This window comes from Lemur catta, chromosome 2 (genome assembly GCF_020740605.2).
Source record: "Lemur catta isolate mLemCat1 chromosome 2, mLemCat1.pri, whole genome shotgun sequence".
NCBI lineage: Eukaryota > Metazoa > Chordata > Mammalia > Primates > Lemuridae > Lemur > Lemur catta.
In genome coordinates, this window is record NC_059129.1 from 80,720,636 (window position 1) to 80,744,929 (window position 24,294).

Genomic DNA, 24,294 nt, shown 5'->3' on the forward strand with positions numbered 1-24,294 from the left:
AAGTGATAGAAGGAAATTTCTTGCTCATATAAGGTCCAAAATGTGGTTTCCTCATTGACAGCTGGTTGTCTTCTAAGCAGTGATTTAGGAACCCAGGTTCTTTCCATCTGTGGCTCTGCTGTCCTCAACATGTGGCTTCAAAGGTCTGTGTCAAGCCAGCGAGAGGAAAATGAATATGATGGATTGATTGGACATGCAAGACTTTTCCAGGCCTGGAAGTAGCACATATGATTCCAACAGCCAGAACTCAGTCGGATGGGAAATGTTATCTAACTGTGTCCAGGAAGAAGAGGACACGAAGGTGGTGAGCAATTAGCAGTTTTTTTCTACAATGGTACAGCAACTGCATCAGTGTGGAGAGTTTACAGGGCATCAAGGAACAACTAACTGCTCTTCGGTACCCAGCAAGGTAATGTAGGTACACAAGAGACTGTTGGTAGAGGACGAGATCAGACCTGTAAATGAACAGGAAGCCAGTGATTGCATTTAAGGGGAAATATCTAGAAATTCTAATAAAGTCTCCTCATTGTGTAAAATGTACTAAAAGGAATTTTCTTAAATGAACACACTCTTCAGTAATACAAAGTTGGCAAATTGACAGGCTGAGACGTGGGCAGTAGCAGTTTGAACTAGTTGGAACTAGGCAAGAAGCCCAGACTAGAAAAGCAAAGCCCAGGCAAAAATCCAAGAATACCAGGGCAATACCGGCGTGAAAAATCAGATAAGTGAATAGAAATCAAAAAGCCTTAGAAATGTTGGAGCAGAGTAAAATTAGAATCACAAAACCTGGATATGAGACCTGGCCCTACCGTTTACTAGGAGAACCTGCTTAATTTCTCTGAGTTTGTTTTTCTGTGTATAGATTTGTATAGTAATATCTATTTTATGATACTTGGAGAATCAAATGAGATGATGTGTGTGAAAACTCATGTAGCCTGGCAAATGGAGAAAGAGGGCTAATTTTAAATGTTTCTGTTTTCTTAAGCTTTGTGTTAAGGAAGGAAGAATGCTATTTATTTATTTATTTTTATTTTTGAGAGAAAGAGTCTCGCTCTGTCACCCTGGCTAGAGTGCCGTGGCGTCAGCCTAGCTCACAGCAACTTCAAACTCCTGGGCTCAAGCGATCCTACTGCCTCAGCCTCCAGAGTGGCAGGGACTACAGGCATGCGCCACCATGCCCGGCTAATTTTTTTTCCTATATATTTTTAGTTGTCCAGCTAATTTCATTCTATCTTTAGTAAAGATGGGGTCTCACTCTTGCTCAGGCTGGTCTTGAACTCCTGAGCTCAAGTGATCCTCCTGCCTCGACCTCCCAGAGTGGTAGGATTACAGGCGTGAGCCACCGTGCCCGGCGGGAAGAGTGCTATTTAGGAAGGAGACGATTTGAACCTGTTTTATGGAGTAAGTCCTGGATCTGAAACCAGAAGAAGGAGGTTGACAAGAACTACCTTGTGTAAACTTTATCTTTTGAAGTGGGGAAACTTTGCAGATTCAGTTTTCTGCATAAAAGCTCATCCTTCCTGCTTTCCTGCATGCTTGTCTTTCTCCCTCACTCCTTTTCTCTCTTTTCTTTCCTCCTTTTTCTTCCTCCTTGCCTTCCATTCTTTCTTCCTTCCTTTATTTTTCCTTTATTTTTTTCTCCATCTTGTTTCTTTGTTAGATGAGCTTGCACACGGAGGAGGATATAAACAATTTCATGTATGAGGATTCTAAACAGAAGCTTGCTAAGGTTGGGATTTAAGTGTTGAATCAATAATGGAAAGAGAAAGTGCATTGCTCACAAATGTATTTAATGTAACTCTTTGGGGAAAAAATGGCAGCATGTACTCTTAAGATGACAATGCCTTTGACCTTCATTAATTCCTCAGGGTATCCACCCTAAGGAAATAATCAGAAAATAAAAAAATCTTATGAACAAAGATGTTCATCATAGTTTTATTTATTGATAGTAAAAAATTTGAAACAGGCTAAATGCTTAAGGGTAGAAAAATGGTAAATTTGACTATGTTATAGTAACACAACAAAATATGTAATTATTAAAAATAATTACATTCATGGGGCCTTTCAGCAAAATGGAGAGTATCATGCTAAAATAGCAAATGATATAAATAAACATGTTACAAAATGATCACAACCATTTCGAAATCACAGGGAGGAAAAGTCCAGAAGGAAATGCATCCCAGTGGTGATGGTTGCTGTTCACGGGTGGAGGAGTACAAGCACTTTTCTGTATTTTCTATATTTTTGTAAGTTAGTTGTGTTATTTTTATATTTGAAAATATAAAGTCAGTTTTAGTTTCTGGGAAAGTCATTGATACTGACTTTTCTCATTTTAGCCTTGTGCTATTGCACAAAAAGCTGGTGTAATTAATAGCAAAACAAGTTCACTTTTTGTGCATGGTGATGTAAATTACTCTCTCAAGAAGTGAATAGAAATATCTGTATGGATATTTAGGTACCACATACATGGATGTAAAAGGAGTTTTAGCATTAGTAATGCCACACTCATAAATCATAGTTTTGCTTTATAAGATTTAACTGGCAAGAAGGGTTTATACATTGTTGGTGCAAAATTTTCAGTCCCTGTCACATGACAGCACAGATTTCATGTCCTGGCTTAAACATTTACACGTATCACAAGGACTCTGTTAGAATCAGTCACAGAGTTTGAGTGATCATATCCCTGAGATGTTTTGATGATTCTTCTTAACTCTGGCCACTGATTTCCATGGAAGTTGTGCCTTCTTTGTAGAAATATGGTGATGGGCAGCAGTCCCTGACAGTTTTGATACCAGGGACGGGTTTCATGGAAGACCTGTTTTCCACGGATGGGGGTGGAGGGAAATAGTTTTGAGATGATTCAAGCACATTGCATTTATTGTGCAGTCAAACCTCTCTGCTAATGATAATCTATATTTGCAGCTGCTCACAGAACTAGCATCACCTCTTCAGCTTCTCCTGAGATCAGGCATTAGATTTTCATAAGGAGTGCAAAACCTAGGTCCCTCCCGTATGAGAACCTAATGCCACCGCTGATCTGACAGGAGGCGGAGCTTATGCGGTGATGCAATCAATGGGGAGCAGCTGTAAATGCAGATGAAGCTTCACTTGCTCACCTGCTGCTCACCTCCTGCTGTGCGGCCCCAGTTCCTAACAGGCCACTTACTCATCTGTGGCCTGGGGGTTGCGGACCACAGGTGATGGGGACTACAAGTGATGAAAATATTTAGATAATCACTTATAGACATTGACAAACCCTATCAAATGCCATTACCCATATAGGTTCCTGGGAGTGGCTGGGTCCACTGCAACCCACAGTGGAGATGAAAGAAACTTGTTTAGCCTTGTTTAAAAGTCCATTTAATTAGAAAAATGATGTTTTAGACAGATGCACTCAGAAGTTCCAAGACTTAATACATTGAGCAGTCATTGCTATTTGAGAAGAGACGAATAGATAATCAAGCAAACAGATCATCAACAGTTGGTCCAGAAATTCAAAAAGAACTGTTGACAATGTTCTGGAATAATCACATGGTATTACAAGATATTGCCAAAGGGATAGGGAAAGATGGCCAAAGTAGAGCAGATATTATTTTCTTTATTCAACAAAAATAAAATTTTATAAACCATAAAATGGATATGGAGAGTTCCTACTTTAATATTTACAGCTTTATTTGGATTCATCTCCTACAACCTGGTAAAATTGCATTCAATATTAAAATTACAGTACAGTAAACCATAAAGTTTACCCATGAGACGGAAAATGACAGATTTAGAATGGGTAAGGAAAATATACCACAGCTGACAGGGAAAATATATTACTTGAATTTGAATTTCCTGCCCATGCAAATGAAGGTGCACTCTGAGTCCAGGAAGCATCATGGTCTTTTTATGATAATAGGAATTTGTAGGTGTCTGGCTTCAGGTGAACCTCTCTGATATCTGGCATCAGTATTAGTCCAGACACAAAGCTGTATTTTATTTTCTTGCAGGGCTTTCATGATGAAATTGAAAATATTGATTTGTGATCACCTCACTATAGATCAATCCAAACACATGGATTTTGTGCTTTGCTTTATTTAAAGGGCCTAGATTGAAGATTTCTATTTGCTTTACATTAAAAGCCTCAGGCCAGTGTTTCTTAAATTTCAATGTACATAAGAATCCTTTGCAGCGTTTATTAAAAATGCAGATTTGGGAACAAAGAAAACTAATCTTTCATGAAGGAAATCAGAAGAGGGGTTATCTTTGCAGGGATTGGCAGGGGCATGAAGGAACTTTCTAGAATATGTAAAATGCAATACTTTACTAAATGTTATTCCACACTTATAATTTTTAACCAAGAAACATAAAATTTAAAAATGCAGATTCTTGGATCGTGCCACAGGAAAAAAAAATGCCCTAAGGACTGGGCCTGTTATAATAAGATCGGGCTTGCTATTTGGTTAGAATGAACTTGTTTATCAGACATCAGGCGTGAGCAACAGAAAAAGGGAGACAGATTTTAACTTTGCTTCCTGCTTCTAATCATTTGAGAGCCCCCGCTCCACACCTATTTTTATAGCAAGCAAAATCTCTGCTTCGGCTTTCCATAGTAATCTCAGAGACTGTCATCTTCTGAAGGCATCCAAATTAGTCAAATCTGGAAGGTTTTGTCTTTGTATAGCTAAAGGAACAATAATTGGATTGAGTTATAATTGTTAGAAGTGCATGATTGGGAACTGGCCTTTTAATATTACCTTTTCTCTCCTGTCCATTTACCTTTTTAAGGCCTGTTGCAAAACTGAAACAGCTCTCCTTCACATTCTGACTGAAAGAATCTATCAGTTCAGACTGAACGCAAGTATTTTCACACCGTTACTTCACTCACATCCCCTCATGTGGTTCGCAGAGCTCGTCAGTGGGCCCAGTCACTCCAGGATTTTATTTCTTGCAGACGCGAGCTTATGTTCAGCCCCCGGAGGATACAGTTTGGGTAATTCTTGCTGGCAACACTCTCCTAAAGCCTGTCATGAATCTTATTGCCCCATCTGCAGAATACGCTTCCAGAGGAAAGCCACTAAAGTATTTCAAGTGACAAATGGCACATTCTCCTAAACTAAATAGAAAAATTATCCATCACCTTCCCCCCATTGCTGAGTTATACACAGTGGAAATCATGTACTATGTCAGGCCTACCTTGATAAATTCCACTTGTTAACCAACCAGAGCACCTCCAGCAATGAACAGGAAAGGTACAGGAGAAAAAGTGACCCTAGAATTAACTTTTTTGTCTCTCCCAGTTATGAACTCTTTTGCCTGCAGATGTTAAACAGTTGCTAATTTCTTCCAGTCTTTAACTTGGTTTGTCTCCTAGTCCTAAAACAGAAATAAGAGATGCCATTTGAGGTTTTATAGCTGTAGATAAAAATCTCTCTGCACACAAGCACGCACATTTTTGAGCAAACTAAAACCAGATTCAGATGCTCAAGAAATAGCATGGGCTGAATGGAGTCACAGAGGAATCAATCAGTTTTCAGTTGTCTAGCCAAGCTCATGTTTATCTAGTTGTTTGCTTGCTCCCTGCCAAAACAGAAACATCAAAGTAACAACCGGATACCACAAACTAGCACTGCTTTAAAAGAATATACTATCTTTAATTCATTCATTTAGTCAACAAATATTTATGGGATGCCTACCATATGTTACACGTTGCTCTAGGCACTGAGCATACAACAGACAGCAAAAGACAAAAAAAGCCCTGTTCTCATACTATATATACTATATAAAAAGTTTTATGACTTACAGTGATGATGATTAGGGTGATATAATACATACTAGAATAAATATGTTTTAATGAAAGAGGGTATATGACCAGAAAAACATTTTCCTCAAGCTCTAAATTACAGCTTATCTCCCAAATTTTAAGTCAAATGAAAGAAATCTTAAGTATGTCAAACTGTTTTGTGTTTTTTTTCTAATTTTTTTATTGTGGTACAATACACATAACATAAAATCTACCATCTTGACCATTTTTAAGTGTACAGTTCAGTGATATTAAATACATTTATAATGTTGTACAACCATTACCACCATCCATCTCCATAACTCTTTTCATCTTGTAAAACTGGAATGCCACACCCATTAAACACTAACTCCCCAGTTCCCCCTTTCTCCAGCCCCTGGCCACCATTCTACCATCTGTCTCTATGATTTTGACTACTCTAAGAACCTCATATAAGTGGAATCATATGGTGTTTGCCTTTTTGTGATTGGCTTATTTCACTTAGCATAATGTTCTCAAGGTTTATCCATTTGTAACTTATATTGGAATTTCCTTTCTTTTCAAGGCTGAATAGTATTCCATTGTATGTACAGATCACATTTTGCTTATCCATTCTTCCATCCCTGGACACTTGGGTTGCTTCTACATTTTAGCTATCATGAATAATGATGCTATTGACATGGGTGTGCAAATGTATCTTTGAGATCCTGATTCCAATTCTTTTGGGTATCTACCCGGAAGTGGGATTGCTGGATCATATGGTAATTCTATTTTCAGTTTCTTAAGAAACAACCATACTATTTTCCACAGTGCCCTTACCATTTTATATTTCTACCCATAGTGCACAAGGGTTCAAATTTCTCCATATCCTTGCCAACACCTGTTATTTTATGTTTTATAGTAGCCCTCCTAATGGGTATGAGGTGATCTCTCACTGCAGTCAAACTGTGTTTTTATTATATTGTAAATATTATACTCAGAAGAAAATAGAGGTAACTTCTAAACACATGAGGATAAATGAATATAGTTACTCCAGTTCTTCCCCAGGAGCACCTGTTGAACTTTCTCAAACCCATTAGATAATCCAATCAAAACTTAGAAATCTGGAGTCTCTTTCCTTCATGGCACCCACGTCACCAGCTCAGGGCCCCTATGACCAGGTAGAATTTAAACTAGTTCCTGTCACCTCCAACCACAGACACAACGTTTTACCATCTAGAACACAGTTTGCTCTGTACATAGGTTTATTATGAAAGAGAATGATAGCAATGCAATCTGTAGGGTGAGAATTTCAGGCCCAAGTAGATGTCTCACTACTTAGATTCCAAGGTCTGAGTGGGTGGCAGAATAGCAATTTTCAGCCTCCAGAACTCTACACAATAAATTAAAATTTTTATATGTCAACAACTTCTTACCTCAAACTGAGCAATTATCACATCTAATCCATTTCACTTCTTGCTATTGCCATTTTTCATTTATCTATAGGAAATGACTCAAGTTGTACATCATGAATTACCTTGTGGCTATCAATGAATCCCTATTTATATAAAGATAAATAACAATAATTTCCTAAAATAAAGCCTATTGGTAAGTCTAAATCTCTTTCCCTTAGGACCAAATATCTTTTAGTGATAGTATTTGTTGTACAAGCATGTATATGAACAATGATTCCCCATTGCTTTTAAATTAATTACATTGGAATAAAATTAAAAATTCAATTCCTCAGTCACACTATCTATATTTGAAGTGCTCAATATCCACATGTAGCTAGTGGTTACCATAGCTATAGAATGTTTCCAAAATCACAGAAATTTCTATTTGTACTATTCTAAGGAATTAAATCTCCTTATAATTTGCCCATTTTTAGAGACAGAAATTGGAATTGTGTACTTAAAGTCACATATTTTAAGGTCAGTTTGACGATATCCAACAAGGCTAGTGTTAAGACATTTTGTGGACAGTCTTTGGGGGATTTACAGTGTCAATACAAGGAAGGGGTAAAATGAATCCTAAATGACCTTCTTAACTCATGATATTTTGCTACCAATATTGCCCTTAAACTTTAATAGTTAATGTACAGTTGTAGGCATCTTAGGAGAACTCCTGACCAAGTCCACCTAGGACTATTCTCTCAGCCCTTAGTAGCCGAGGCAAAGAGGTACACACGGGGTCTCAGAGGGTAGTAGCTGTAACTATTATGAAAAAAGTATATGTCTGAATTAAAAGTAACTAAAAGAGCTATATGAGCCCATAAGAATGGAATGGTGGGCAAGGAATTGAAATTGTTTATTGATGATGTGTTCTTGTCATTGATCCTTATTCTGAATGATAGGACCAGCGAAATTTAATAAATTTAAAGAGAAACCTATGTTGATTTTTTAATAGATGATTTGACACATTTCTTTTTATAAACTATTCAATTTGTATTAATAACATGCATGTAGTTAAAAAGCCAAATAGCATCAAATCCTTATAATAATGACAAAATAATAATCTTTGGTCCCATGCCCTCTGACTCTCCAGCCCAGAGGGAACCACTTACAGCTCTTTTATTTGCTTCTTCTGGCAGTTATCCCCAAATCTCCAAATAATATGCTATTTGGCCATTCCTTGATCTATCAATTTTAGACATCATTTATTAACTTCCTTGTTCTGTTACATGATTTTGTTTTATGGATGCAATATCTTCTCTTGTATGTCCAAGAAGGCTAATTGGAATGTTTTCTCTTTCTCTCTTTTATTCTTTCAAAATTTCTTTCTTTCTTTCAAAATTTCTTTTCTGTTCTGTGAACTGTCTCTATTTTTTCCTGGGTCCTTTTATTCCTGTTTTTTTCTTTCTTTTTCCTTTGTCTTCTTATTTTCCCCAGTGTTTGTTCATGTTGGGAGCTTTTCTCAAATGTCTGTGTTTGAGTTGATTCCCCATATTTAAAAGTGATCACTAAAACCTGATTTATCTTTTTGATAGTCAGGCTTTGCTTTAAGTGGATCGGACAGAAAGCCGCCCCTTTCATTAGCAGATGAGAGAATGTCTTGTCTCTAGAGCCACTCCGCTCCTCTAAAGAAAAGGCATTCAGTCTTCATCTTGGGAGTTCAGTTCCTGATTTTAGGTGCTCTCCATATCACAAGGGTTTGTCCAATTGTTCCAAATACATGCTTTCGATAAACTCCATTATGTTCAGCCCTAAGCCTCACTGCCATGTAGCCATTCTCACTCCCACTCCATTCTTGAGCCTCTCCCAAGTTCCAGGAGGCAAATGTGCTCTTTCTTAGTCATTCTCTTCTACATTTAATGGGATTTAAGCCTTTCCCTGCTTCATGAGCTCTGTTATTCCTTCTCCTTTGGTTCTCCAGAAGTTTATTGAAATCCATGGTTCATGGAAGAATAGTGACTCCACCATTCTTTTTATCACTATAGGTTTCTAGAAATATTTTTTCTTCATTAATTTTTTTTTTTTTTTTTTGAGACAGAGTCTCGCTTTGTTGCCCTGGCTAGAGTGAGTGCCATGGCGTCAGCCTGGCTCACAGCAACCTCAAACTCCTGGGCTTAAGCAATCCTACTGCCTCAGCCTCCTGAGTAGCTGGGACTACAGGCATGTGCCACCATACCTGGCTAATTTTTTTTTTATATATATATTTTAGTTGCCCAGATAATTTCTATTTTTAGTAGAGACGGGGTCTCGTTCTTGCTCAGGCTGGTCTCGAGCTCCTGACCTTGAGCGATCCACCTGCCTCGGCCTCCCAGAGTGGTAGGATTACAGGTGTGAGCCACCGCGCCCAGCCCATTAATATTTTAATATAGTCTCTGGAGAGAGGACACAATTATTTGTGGTCAGTCCACCATCTTTCATGGCAAGTCAGTGTAATGTTTTCCAATAACTATCATACTATGTGAAAGTGTCTATTTTTAATTTTTTTCTACATTTTAGCTAAAGGTTTTATTTTATACAACAAGGCATATTGGAAATATCATGGGTCTTAAAATCAAAAAGACTAGTATTATAATCCTGGTTTTGGTACTTGTTGACCATATGACATTGGATAAGTTACTTAATCTCTCTAAGCCTCATTCTCATAATAGGAATAATATTTATCTTAAAGATGTCTTATGAGAATTAAATGAAATAAGGCATATAAAGCAATGCCTGGCACATAGTAGTAACTCATTATCTTTATTATGTTTTGTGTGAGTTTTCTGCCATTATAAAAAAAATTGCTTTTTACTCAGATCCCAAATAATCAGACTCCTTATCTTAGGTATCACTTACTTTCCGGAAGCCTTCCTGATTTAAGATGTGGTGCTTTATTTGTGCTCCTGCAGCACTCTGTTTATTACCTATTATAACACCTCTCAGTCACACTGTAGAGGCATTGCTTGTTTAATTATCTGTCTTTCCTATTAAATTGTAAACTCCCTGAGAATAGGGACCTGGGCTGTATTTTTCACCTGTGTCTCCAATGCCTAGCACTGTGCTTGGCACAGAGTTGGTATTCGGTAAGTACTTATTGAGTGAACAAATAATACCACTCCACTTTAAAAAGCTTGCTATATTAGAAGGCTTTTTAAAAATTTAAAGTGTATCCTATGATTTAAATTTCTTCTGTTAGGATGCAAGATGATTTTTCTTATGGTACTATTTAGAAAAATAGTGGAACAATCATCCCACAACCAATATGCACAAACTTAGAGGAACATAAATAGTGGGTAACAAAACAGGACACTGTATGAAAATCAAATCTATAATAGTTACAGCAATTAACCCCTCTCTTTTCTCTTCCTCTCCATGATTGAGCATTGAGGCTTTGTAGCTAAAGGGAATGCAACAATTCATTCAGAAATCGGTAATGGTTTTGATTTTGTTATTGCTTCAAAGTCAAGTTTCCACTTAATTGCTCTGAAATCTAAATAATTCCTCAGTCAAAAAAAAAAAAAATCTCTGGATGGTTTCAATTTGGTGGCAATGCCCGAAGCTATAAATAAACCACTTCTAACCCAACAAATGTGTTTCCATTTCTCCTTTTGGAATGCTTTCTTCCTTAACCCTACCACATGGACAGAGCTGCCGTCATCAGCTAAAGAGCTCCAGCCCAGCCGTGCTGCAAGTGATCTATTAGGAATGTAGCCTGCCGTTTAATTTGCTTATTGGATTGTCCTGGACATCTTTTTCTGTTTCAGGAGTAATTAGGAAAAATAGTGTCCCTTTGCGGTTCTTAGCTCTGGAGATGGAGAGAAGATTTTGCTCATCCTGAATTAACTTCTAAAATACACAGAAGTTGTAAAATCTTGGATGATCAATCTATTTCAATGTATTAGTAATCACAGAGCTGTGAATGCAGTCATAGCAAGACTGAAGACCAGTCTTTATACATTCTAGCACCGTGTTTAGTAGAATCATTGAGATTAGCACTTTGTTGTTGATGCTATTGTTATTACTTTTGTTTTTAATTGAAAATAATCTTAGTGATCATAATTCTAAACATTTCATTTTACAGATGAAAAAACTGATGTTATCAATTGGTCTATACATAGGTATGGGAATTATTTATATGCAGGAATTCTTGCTTAGGTTTGCAGCTTAGATATTTTTCAGGTAGAGAGATTATCAAGAATAAAGAATTGTAAATGAACAGCTTTTCTTCAGAGGATGTATCTACTCAGGACTCTATGCTTCAAGATACAGAAGCAGCAGGGGTACACAGAGCAAGTCTACTCCTGGATTGATAAAGTCAGGGGTTGGAGGGTGTGATGTGAATTTTATTTCTCTTATAGTTGCATCATTCATAGACTGTAGAGATAGACAACAATGGCCTAGTGACCCTTCCAATCAATCATATGACTTGGCAGATCATCAAAGCACAATTTGCAGTATATTCACCAATAGAGCCATTGTTTGCACTTCTAATATGAGCTAAAAGATGGTTTTGGATTAAACTTAGATTTTCTTAATTCACTAATTTCTACTTTACCTATGCAGTGAGCTTGAATATCTCTCGTGTGATTTGCACATTTCTTGAATTTTCAATCAAGGGCCTAATCCATGATCAAAATTTTTATAAAATGACAGTTTTTAGGAAAACAGTCATTCTTACTTAACCTAATGAGCAACTCTCTTCATAAGAAAGCTAAATGTTGTTTGCAAGAGCATTAGTTTGTGAATAGCTGTTGCAGAATATCATCCCAAAGGTGGCAGAAAATCAATCACTTCATAAGTACACCAATTTGTATGGTGATTAGGCTACTGAGATGGACCTAGGCATTCATTTTTCAGTGGGATTGATGTGGTAATGCAGAGCAATAAAGCCTCCTACTGGGTAGAACCTTGTTATCTTAGAGATGATCTTTTTTGTTTTTAAGGAAGCTGAACCTAGTTAAAGTTCTCTTGAAATTTTTATTTTTGAAGGCCCATAAATAATTTCTATGTCCTTTTTATTTGTTTTTCTTTTTTTTTAAATGCATGTACTGGAACATTTTATCTTACCCTAGTTGGGTTAAAATTTATCAATGACATTCAGCTCTGACATTCTTTATTCCTAACAACATATTCCAAATGGATGGTTTCAGTAAGGATATTATTAGTTGCAAATCACAAAACCCAATAATCAGGGCTTAAATAATTAGAGTAATTTATTGACATAGAAATAGAAACGTCTGGAGGGAGGGCAGACTTCAGGTATAGTCCAGCCAGGACTCTGGGTCCCATTTTTGGCAGTTTATTCAGACTGCCCCATTTGGCATCATCCTGAGGCTGGCTACTTGCATGGTTTTCTTTTGGCTTCCAACACTAGTGTTTTCCATGCTTCCTCACTCATATCAACTGTGGGTTGTAGGTGGGGGAAAAGGGGCCGGGAAACTGAAGAAGTAAGAATCTTTTTTTCCACAAGCAATCAGATAAGAGTCCTGAACTTTGGTCTAATTGGACCATCCTTTATTAGTCACACTGACCGAGGCATGTCATTCTCTGATTGGGGAAGGCTAGCAGAGCCCATCTTTGCAGGGGTGGATGGAGGGATCAATCCCAAGCTAAACTCATCTTGGCCACAAAATGGGGATAAGGTAGAGTGAATATTGTTGAGACAACCTCAATTTTTCTCTACACTGAACAAATAGGGAACTAATTCATTTTATATAATTTTCATTCTAAAATCTTAGAGGTTTAAGGGTGAAATTATCATATACTATGATGATTCTCAACATTTATTCTGCTGTAGTTCATTGAGAGAATACATCATTCATCTTCCCACCTGTGCCTAGGTAGGATTATGTGAAATTCTCCTTTTGCTGCAACTCCATCTCTTTTTTCACTATAGAGAGAATGTTGAAATAATGAGTTATAGAGAAAAAATCTAGAATCCGTTCTATGTTATTGTCATTATACTTGGGAGCAATTTTTCTGACTACAATTTAATTAAAGCCATGATATGGTTAAGAACCTCTATATTTTAGGTATAGTAGTACCTACTGACTATATGTGGCATGAATGACTGTTCTATTAGACACAGAACAGAACACAAGAGAAATACAAAGTCCTGAGTTTTTGTTTTTAGAAAGGGTTTTCTGAGCATGACATAGGGTAGGGAAATGAGCACAGGATTTGAATCAGCAGGCTCCATCAAGGACTGGGCAAGTCACTTCACTTCTGAGTTTCAGAGACATAAAAATACTTAACCTACCTGCTGTGTAAGAGGTTGTTGAAAGCTTAAAGGAGATAGTTTATATGAATATGTTTTGTAAATTGTGAAGTGCTATGCGGATTTTGGTATTAAGTGGCAGTTAAATATTATTAGAGATTGAAAGCTCCTGAAGGGTAGGTATTGTTTATCTCACTTCCTCCAGGGCCCAGCAGTATCCTGCCCAGGTGTGTCTACCAATAATTCTGTCAAATAAATAATGACATGAAAATGATAACAATAAGGTTGACGATGATAATTTCGAAAAATATCTGTGGTATTGGAGAAAATGAATGAAATAGAAGGAAGACATTATATTAGGTAAAAAATTAAAAGAAATATTCAAGAAAAAGTTAAGTCTCTGAGTGGAGCTAATAATCTATTAACAAAATATTTAATGTACCCCAGATTCCATTATGCCACTGGGCTATCGACTGTTTCACTAGAGGTTGCAGCTTAGATTGTTAGAAGATTTTGCCCCTCTGAGAAATCAACTATAACTTTTAAAGGACATCAAAGGGAAATGGGATTAGCTTCAAAGTTGAATTTGCTGGAAGGCATCTATACCATTTAGCAAAAATATACTTGTATTTCCACCGTCTGGATATGGCTAGAGGTCCTACACTATTGAAGAAGTTCTTATAAATCTCTAAGAAAGAAATAAAAATCTTTGCCACTTCAAGTATGCTCTGTAGTCCTATAAAAATTAGTGACACTCTTCATAGGAAACATGGCACTTTAGGCACGTGTGTTTTTACTCTAAAACTCCTTTCTGTAACTAAATTCAATTAGTTGTCACATGCCCCTGATTTATTGCCATTTATCAACACTAAAAATTGTGCTAGGATGTGCATAGAATGCACCATTAGATATAATTCCTGCTGAATTGCAGGGTGGGGGGTAGTTTTACTCACAACACTCTCAGTAAAGCATCTTCTGAGAACTGCAATAGACAACCCAAAAATTCCAGCGACAAATCCTGCAAACTGCACCATTGGGAAGCAGCACTTTAACTGATGGTCTGGTATTTCCAAAAGATAATGTCACCATGACATTTTCAGTCTTTTAATATCCTTTTATTGAGTCCCTTTCCTATCATCCTAGAGCTGAAGCCACTTGAGCTAGAAGAGCTGAAATGCATTTTTGTTGTTTGCCGTGCTCTGTTTTGCCAGCAGGTCGGGCCTTCACCAGATAATCCCCCAGGTTCTTAGCAGGAGGCATTGTGTTGTCCTTGCCACTGCAACAAAGATGCTGTTTGTTGTGAAGTAAGAAAATGTTTCCTCTGCTGTGGCTCTGTCTGAGGTAAAGAAATGTTTACCTCTCAGTAGTCCTCCTGGGTTGAGCTGGGAGGCTCATTTCATGTCACCTGAGAAGGAACACAGGGCAGCAAAGCTCCTCAAGTCTGCATCTCCCCTATGGACTCAGATGGGTATTCTTGGCCAAGGGGTGGGGTGGGGTGGGGTGTGTGTGTGTCTGGCATTTGCCACATATAAGATGTCTAACTAGTTTATCATATAGAGAACCATGTTCAAAACTGAAAATCGCCTTTGTTCAGGAAAGAAGATAGTCAAAAAAAGGTAAACATTTTAACTGGTCATTTTTCTCCCTACTTCATTACAGTAGTTATTCCCATGGCTGGTGACCTGTATTCTCAGTGTCACCATTACCTCTTAGTCATAGCTCTCAATTGCTCATTTTTGTCTCTTTCTCCTGATAGACAGATTTTGTAACAGCCAGGGTTCTCCAAGGAAATAGAACCAACAGATAGAAACAATAGGGGGAGAGACAAGATGGATGGATGGCCAGAGATATCAGTTGCCAGATCGTTTCAGAAGGAAGAAAGTGTTTTAGATGAAAAAGGAAAAACAAACAAACAAACGATCATAGATTGGGTATAATTCTGAGGAAAAAGTGCCAGAACTTACAAGAGAGTCTGTGAGAAGAAACTTCAGAGCAGAACAAGAAGGAGCAAGATATCAGCAGAGGTCAACCCCTGAGAGGCTTGGAGTCCAGCAAAAAGAGTGGGTGGAGTGGTTGGTTTCTCCCTCCCTCACATCTCTGGCAGTCAGCAGGCTCCTGAGTTGCCGGAGAACCCTTCTACCTTCATGAACCCAAAAGCTGCTGGTGCCAGTGAATTGGGAGCTTCTTGAGGACAAAGCACCAGACTGCCAGCCCCCGTGGGGCACTTCCCATCAACACAGACCTGAGCAGAGACAGCAGGCACCATATTGCTTCTCCCACTGTGTGCCCTTGCCCTCCCCAGGGGGCTTCAGCCCCTCAGTTCACTCATTCCCACACAAACATTTCCCAACTCTGACCCAGACTATGGGAGCCACGGGGTCCCAGGGGATCTACATGACCCCAGAGACTGGACATTCTGGGTGGGCTGCCTTCCAGAGAGAGGAACAGAGATGACCAGAATGCTAGCTTTCCTCTATCCAGACTCCTTTCCTCCCCTTCCCCTCCCTTGCCCACAGCTGCCAAGGGAGATGCTTGAGCTGGGGCTCTCGGGAGCTGCTGCTTCCCTTCTGTTGGAGCTTCCACAGTCAGTGAAACTCAGACCTTTCCTCTTAAAGACCTGCAGAGGACCAAGTGGTACTCGGACTGTGAGCTCCCTGTTCACCAGCCCTCCCCACTGCTGCTTGCCTGGCTATGCCATCAAAGCAGGGCACACCCCAAAGCAGAGGGACATCAAACTGGCTTGAGTATCCCATAGACAACTCAGGACTAGCACAATTCTCTCTGGCATGGTCAGGGATTGACCTTTGGGGACCTGGGGACAGGCCCACAGGCCAGATCCTATATGCCCAGGACTCGATCATGTTGCTTAGGGGCACAGAGAGGAGATTTGTGAACTAATCTCACGAAGGAGCCCACATGGGCAAAACTGAAAAGAGAGCACAGTGTGGATCCCAGCCACACAGCACTGTGGAGCACCCCTCTCCCCATAGGAAAGCCATGTTCTCAGCTCAGGGCGGGATCCTGGACAGGGAAGCTCACAGCCTGCAGTGCCACTGCTGGGGGAAGTCAGCTAGTTTGAGCTCCTGCCTGCTGGCAGATGCTGTAGTGAGACTGCAGATTAGCGGAGGGGGGAGAAGAGCGAAACCCACTCCAGACAGCCAGATTGTGGATTTCAGATGGCCCCACTTCCATAATCAATTTTCTGGCTGGATGGAGCCACCTCAGCCCCTCCCTAGTGGCTTTCCCCAGAAGCCTGGGTGCAGACCTTTGATTCCCACTGAAACAGCTACTTTACCAGCTTTTGTAGAGCCTGAGGGCAGTCTGACCAACACCCCCTCCCAGTCTCACTGCCCCATCTGCCTCTGCCATGGTGGAGAATAAGGACTTACCTGGAAGATCCAGGGCCCCACCCACTACCTAGGGCATTCAAGTACTTCTCCTGAGGAGCTAGAGCTGGTCAAAGTTCCCTAAAACAACATGGCAGCTTGTTCTTCTGGCAAGCGCCACCTATAGACAGGGAGGTCATTTTACACAATGCTTTATAGCATTTACTGACTCAATCATGCAGGGGATTGCTGATTCTTACCCACCAGGACCACCTACTGTCTCAGAGATTAAACTGGGCATCCCAATATAATTCACGTTGTTAAGAAGACCACATGGCTGGGGAAAGAGAAAGGATCTCAAAGACCTCCATCCTCCCTCATCAAAGAGAGACAGGGAATCTGCCCACACACATAGTTCACCACTGTTACAGCCTACAAACAACTAGCAACTGAGAAAACCACCACACTAAGGATATCTATAACCAAAGCATCCATCCAGAACCCAGATCGCCATCAAAGCACCCACAAGCAAAGCCAAAGGTTCTTACCAACATATGCTACAGACACTCCCTTATGAGTGAGGGGGGAAGGGAGAAAAAAAGCCCCATCTAAACAAAAGGAAATCTAAAAATTAGAAGTGACAGCTTCCCCAGTTGAGAAGGAATCAGTGAAAGGACTCCAGAAGTATAAAAAATCAGAATGAAAGGACACCCGAAAAGGGAATACCAACTCTCTAGCAATGGATATCAACCAAAATGAAAATACTGAAATGACATATAATGAATTCCAAATATGGATCATAAGGAAGCTCAATGAAATCCAAGAGAAAATGGAAAACCAACTCAAAGAAACCAGAAAAGCAATTCATAAAATCAATGAAAAATTTACAAAAGAGATAGACATAATAAAAAAAACAGAACTTCTAGAAATGAAAAATTCATTTAAGGAAATACAAAACGCAATGGAAAGTTTTAAGAATAGATTACACCAGGCAGAAGAAAGACTCTTAGAGCTTGAAGATAACTCAAATTAACTCAGTCAATCAAAAATCATACACTGGGGAAAAGAATTGTTATTTAACAAATGGTGCAGGGAAAACTGGATAGCCACATGTAGAAGACTGAAACAGGATCCGCACCCTTCACCTCTCACAAAAATCAACTCATGGTGGATAACAGACTTAAACCTAAGGCATGAAACTATGAGAATTCTAGAAGAAAATGTTGGAAAAACTCTTATAGACATTGGCCTAGGCAAGGGATTTATGAGGAAGACCCCAAAGGCAATCACAGTAACAATAAAAATAAATAAATGGGACCTGATCAAATTAAAAAGCTTCTGCACAGCCAAGGAAGCTATCATGAGAGCAAAGAGACAACCTACAGAATGGGAGAAAATATTCACATGCTACATATCCAATAAAGGAGTGATAACTAGAATCTATACAGAACTCAGGAAAATCAGCAAGAAAAAAATCAAACAACCCTATCAAAAAGTGGGCAAAGGACATGAACAGAAACTTTTCAAAAGAAGATAGACTAAAGGCTAACAAACGTATGAAAAAAATGCTCAACATGGCTAATCATCAGGAAATGCAAATCAAAACCACAATGAGATATCACTTATCTCCAGTGAAAATGGCCTTTATCAAAAAGTCCCAAAACAATAAATGTTGGTGTGGATGTGGAGCGATAGGAACATTCATACACTGCTGGTGGGAATGCAAACTAGTACAACCTCTGTGGAAAGCAATATGGAGATACCTCAAAGAGATACAAGTAGAACTACCATTTGATCCAGCAATCCCATTACTGGGTATCTACCTAAAAGAACAAAGATATTCTATAAAAAAGACATCTGCACTTGAATGTTTATAGCAGCACAATTCACAATTGCAAAGATGTGGAAACAACCCACGTGCCCATCAATACATGAGTGGATTAATAAAATGTGATATATGTATACCATGGAGTTCTATTCAGACACAAAAAACAATGGTGATATAGTATCTCTTGTATTACCCTGGATAGAGCTGGAACCCATTCTACTAAGTGAAGTATCACAAGAATGGAAAACAAGCACCACATGTACTCACCATCAAATTGGTTTTAACTGATCAACACTTAAGTGCACATATAGTAATAACATTCATCGGGTGTCGGGCAGATGGGAGGAGAGAGGAGGGGATGAATATATACACACCTAATGAGTGCAGTGCGCACCATTTGGGGGATACACATTCTTGAAACTCTGACTCAGGTGGGGCAAGGGCAGTATACATAACCTAAACATTTGTACCCCCATATCATGCTGAAATAAAAAAGAAAAAAAATCAAAAATAAAACACAAAGAATTAAGAGGAATGAACAAAGTCTACAAGAAATAGGAGATTATGTAAAATGGCTAAATGTAAGAATCATAGGCATACCTTAGGTTAAAGAAGAAAATGCACAAGGGTTGGGAAATCTATTTGAGGGAATAACTGAGGAAAACTTCTCTTGTTTTGCTAGAGATTTAGACATCCAGGTACAAGAAGCTCAACAAACATCTGGGAGATTCATTGCAAAGAGGCAATCACCAAGACACATAGTCATCAGACTGGCCAAAGTCAACATGAAGGAGGAACTCCTGTGAGCTATGAGGCAAAAATGTCAAGTAACTTACAAAGGAAAATTTATTAGGCTAACTGCAGACTTTCTAAACTGAGATCTTACAAGGCAGAAGGGATTTAGGCACCATCTTCACAGCCTTCTTCAATAGAACTGACAGCCTAGAATTTTGTATCTTGCAAAACAATGTTTTATATATGAAGAAGAAATAAAGACTTTTCCAGACAAGTGAACACTGAGGAAATCTGTTAAGACCAGACCTGCCTGAAGGAAATACTCAGAACTGCATTTTACATGGATCAGCACAATAGACACCCACCACTGTAAAACCACCCCAAAGTTGAAGCTCAGAGCTCATATAAAACAATAGCACAAGAGATAAAGCACAGCAATAAACTACTACACAACAGGAAGAACAGAACAGCAGCCCTCATATCAATTCTATCAATCAATGTGAATGGTTTGAATGCCCCATCCAAGAGACATAGGCTGGCTGAATGGATGAAAAAAATCCAAGCCAAGTATCTGCCAAATTCAACAGCACATCAAAAAAATAATCCACTATCACCAAGTGGGCTTCATCCCAGTGATGTAAACATATATAACTCAATAAATGTGACTGACCACATAAACAGAAGCAAAAACAAAGACCATATGATCATCTCAATAGATGCAGAAAGAGCATCCAACAAAATTCAGCACCATTTCATGATAAAAAAAAAAAAAACCCTTAACAAACTGGGCATAGGAGGAACATAACTGAGAATTATTAAAGCCATATATGATAAACCCACAGCCAATATAATACTGGGTGGGAAAAAGTTGAAAGCGTTCCCACTAAGAACTGGAACATGGTTAATGTGCCCACTGTCATCACTTCTATTCCACACAGTGCTGGAAGTCCCATCCAGAGCAGTCAGGCCAGAGAAAGAAATAAAGGGTATCCAAATCAGGAAAGACGAGGTCAAACTATCACTTTTTGCTGACGATATGATCTTATATCTAGAAAACCCCAAAGACTCCACCAAAAGACTCCTGGAATTGAAAAATAAATTCAACAAAGTCTCAGGTTACAAAATCAGTATACACATTAGTAGCATCCTTATACACCAACAACAGTCAAGCTGATAGTCAAATCAAAGACTCAATACCATTCACAATAACTACAAAGAAAATAAAATACCTAGGAATATGCTTAACCAAGGAGGTAAAAGATCTCTACAAAGAGAATGAGGAACCACTGAGGACAGAAATCACAGATGACACAAACAAATGGAAAAACATATTATGCTCATGGATCAGTAAAATCAACATTGTTAAAATGCCCATACTACCCAAAGTGATTTACAGATTCAATGCAATCCCCATCAAAATACCAATGTCATATTTCACAGATCTAGAAAAAATAATTCTATGCTACCTTTGGAACCAGAAAAGAGCCCTAATACCTAAAGCAATCTAAAGCAAAAAGAACAAATCTGGAAGCATCAAAATACCAAAATTCAGACTACTACAAGGCTATAGTAACCAAAACAGCATGGAATTGACACAAAAATAGAGATATAGACCAAAGGAACAGAACAGAGAACCCATATATAAAACCATCCACATACAGCCAACTGATCTTTAACAAATCAGACAACAATATACTCTGGGGAATAGAAGCCCTATTCAAGAAATGGTGCTGGGAAAATTGAATAACCACATGCAGAAGATTGAAACAGGATCCACATCTCTCAGCACTCACAAAAATTAATTCAGGTGGATAAAAGACTTAATGTAAGGCATGAAACCATAAGAATGATAGAATAAAATGTTGGAAAAACTCTTCTAGATATTGGCCTAGGCAAAGAATTTACGAAAAAGACCCTAAGGGTAATTACAGCAACAACACAAATAAATAAATGAGACTTGATTAAATTGAAAAGCTTCTGCACAGCTAAGGAAATAATCAACAGAGCAAATAGACAACCTACAGAATGGGAGAAAATATTCCCAAGCTATACATCTGATAAAGGGCTATTAACCAGAATCTACAAAGAACTCTAGCAAATCAGCAAGAAAAAAATCAAACAACCCCATTAAAAAGGGGGCAAAAGACATAACAGAAGCTTTTCAAAAGAAGATAGACAAATGGCTAATAAATATATGAAAAAATGCTCAACATCAGTAATCATCAGGGAAATGCAAATTAAAACCACAATGAGATATCAGCTTACCCCAGTTAGAATGGCTTTTATTAAAAAGTCCAGAAACAATAGATGCTGGCATGGGTGTATAAAGAAAGGAATACTTGTACACTATTGGTGGGACTGCAAATTAGTACAACCTCTATGGAAAACAGTATGGCGATTCCTCAGAGAACTAAAGTAGACCTACCATTTGATCCAGCAATCCCACTACTGGGTATTGACCCAAAGGAAAAGAAGTCATTTTATCAAAAAGACACCTGCACTTGAATGTTTATTGCAGCACCATTTATAATTGCAAAGATGTGAAATCAACCCAAGTGTCCATCAATTCATGAGTGGATTAACAAAATGTGGTATGTGCATGCTATGGAATACTACTCAGCCACGAGGAAGGATGAATTAAGTCATTTTGCAACAATTTGGATGGAACTAGAGACCATTATTCTAAGTGAAGTATTCAAAGAATAGAAAAACAAATACCATATGTACTCACTATTAAAATGGAACTAAGCGATGAGCACATATGTGCACAGAGGAAAACAAAACTCAATGGAAATCAAGGGGTGAGGGGAGGATTGGCAAACACCTACCTAACAGGTACAATGAACACTACCTGGATGATGGGCACATTTACAACCCTGACTCAAGCATAACAAAAGCTATCCATGTAAACAAAAACATTTGTACCCCTGTAATATTTTGAAATAAATAAATAAATAAATAAATAAGAACCAATAGGGTGTGTGTGTGTGCATGCGTGTGTGTGTGTGTGTGTGTGTGTGTTTGGCAGTGGGGTGGGGAGAGAGAGAGAGAAATTGACTTATTATAAGGAATTGGCTTACACAATTACATAGGCTAGCAAGTCCATATTTACAATGTATGTGGGCAGGCTGGAGACCCAGGAAAGCTGATGGTACAGATGAAGTCTGAAGCAGTCTTCTGCCCTCCTGTTCAGGAAAGTTGTTATTTTTGTTCCATTAATGGCTTTCAACTGATTGGATGAGGTCCCTCCACATTATGAAGGGCAATCTGCTTTACCCAATGTTCATCAATTTAAATGTAATTTCATCCAAAACAGCCTCCAAGTTGACACAGAAAATTAACAGAGAGACACCTATGTCTATATATCCATATCTATAAATCTATATTTATGGAGCTAACATCTTTTGCACTCTCTTTCTCTTGCTCATGTCAAACAGACCTAAATCCATATCCCTGTCCCAACAATTAAATGTGACTTGTGGAATGTTATGGGACCTCCACAAGGTTCAGCACCCTCCTTTATACAATGGAGATATCATATCTACTCTTTAAGGTTAGGATAAATGAGGTAATATGTATAAAGCACCTGGTACTATCTCTGACACATAGTAAATGCTCAACAAATAGAAACTGTTATCCATTTACTGAAACAAAACTTTATGTAACTTGATTCTTTCCTCTTCTCCACATCTATTGCTACCACCCTGGTCAGGTTATCCTGATAAATCTCATCAGGACTAGTTCAATAGTCTCCTAAATTATCTGCTCCCTCAGCCCTGTGGGTGGTCAAGGAAAGCCTGACTGATAAATTGATATTTGAGTAAAGCATGGATATACCTGGAAAAGGTGTTTTGGTGGGAGGTGGAAGGGGCAGAGAAGACAAAAGAAATGTCAGACAGCAAGGGGGTTCAGATGTAAATCCAGGTCTCTGAATTTTGAAAAATGGTGTCCCTTTTATTCTGCTCAACAATGTGAAAATCCTCTTGATAAGAATTCTTGACACAATGAAATGTGTCCTTTCTTTCTTCCTTGAGTTCTGCCAAAACCAAAACATGTTGGTTGGCCTGTGAAAGGAAAGCATTCAGTTGCAAGCAGAGCACACCCAGGAGAGAGTGCACACTGAGATCCAGGCTGCTCTACTATCAAAATCAAATGCTGACTTTTCAAATATTAAAGGTGAAGGTTGCCCCATTGGATCAATGTTAAAGCAGGTGGGACACCAGGATGAGGTCTCTTCCATCAAGCACTCACATTTCATAGTTTCATCTAAACAGTATTGGATCCCTCCTGCAAAAACCTTTGGACTCCTTAGTGAATGAAACAGGTTTAGTACCCACAAATCTGGCATTTTAATATTTTTATATAAAAAGACAACACACATGAGTCAAATAAAGAGTTTTAATTCAAATCCACAGAAACAAGCAAGCCATCAGGATGCCTGCCTATTGGTTGTAAAGGGAAACGCTGAATGTATAACTTGCATATTTGCCTGCACAGAACCAATCAGTTTAGGTACATTTTCCAGAGATGTATCTATTGTTTCCTAAATAATATATTGGTTTGGGTCTTCCATAGGCTTAAACTCTGACAAAACACAAAAATTAGATTTTTGCTACTTTGGCAGGATATTAACAAGCTGCTTTAATATGGCAATTAGCTTTTGTTTTTGACTGCTCTTGAAGGTTTTAAAGTGTAAGCTGTCTTTGCCCTCTAGAAAAAGGGGAACTGGCTTTTGATTGATTAAAGCTCCGGGTTTGATTTGATGGCAAAAAGCACTTCTTTTTCTTGTCTTTTCTTTCTTTTCTGTTTTTCTTTCCTTTCTTTCTTTCTTTCTTTTTTTTTTTTGAAGCAGAGAACTTAAAAGAAAAGGGATTTGTGTCTATGGACAAAATGTTTTTATAAAACATGCAGGAAAGAGGAGAGTTTCTCCCAGCCTAGAAAATATTCCCTCAGGCTGGAGTGGAGAGGGGAGAGAAGAAAAGTGAAGAGTACAACACCCTACAGAAGAAAGGACT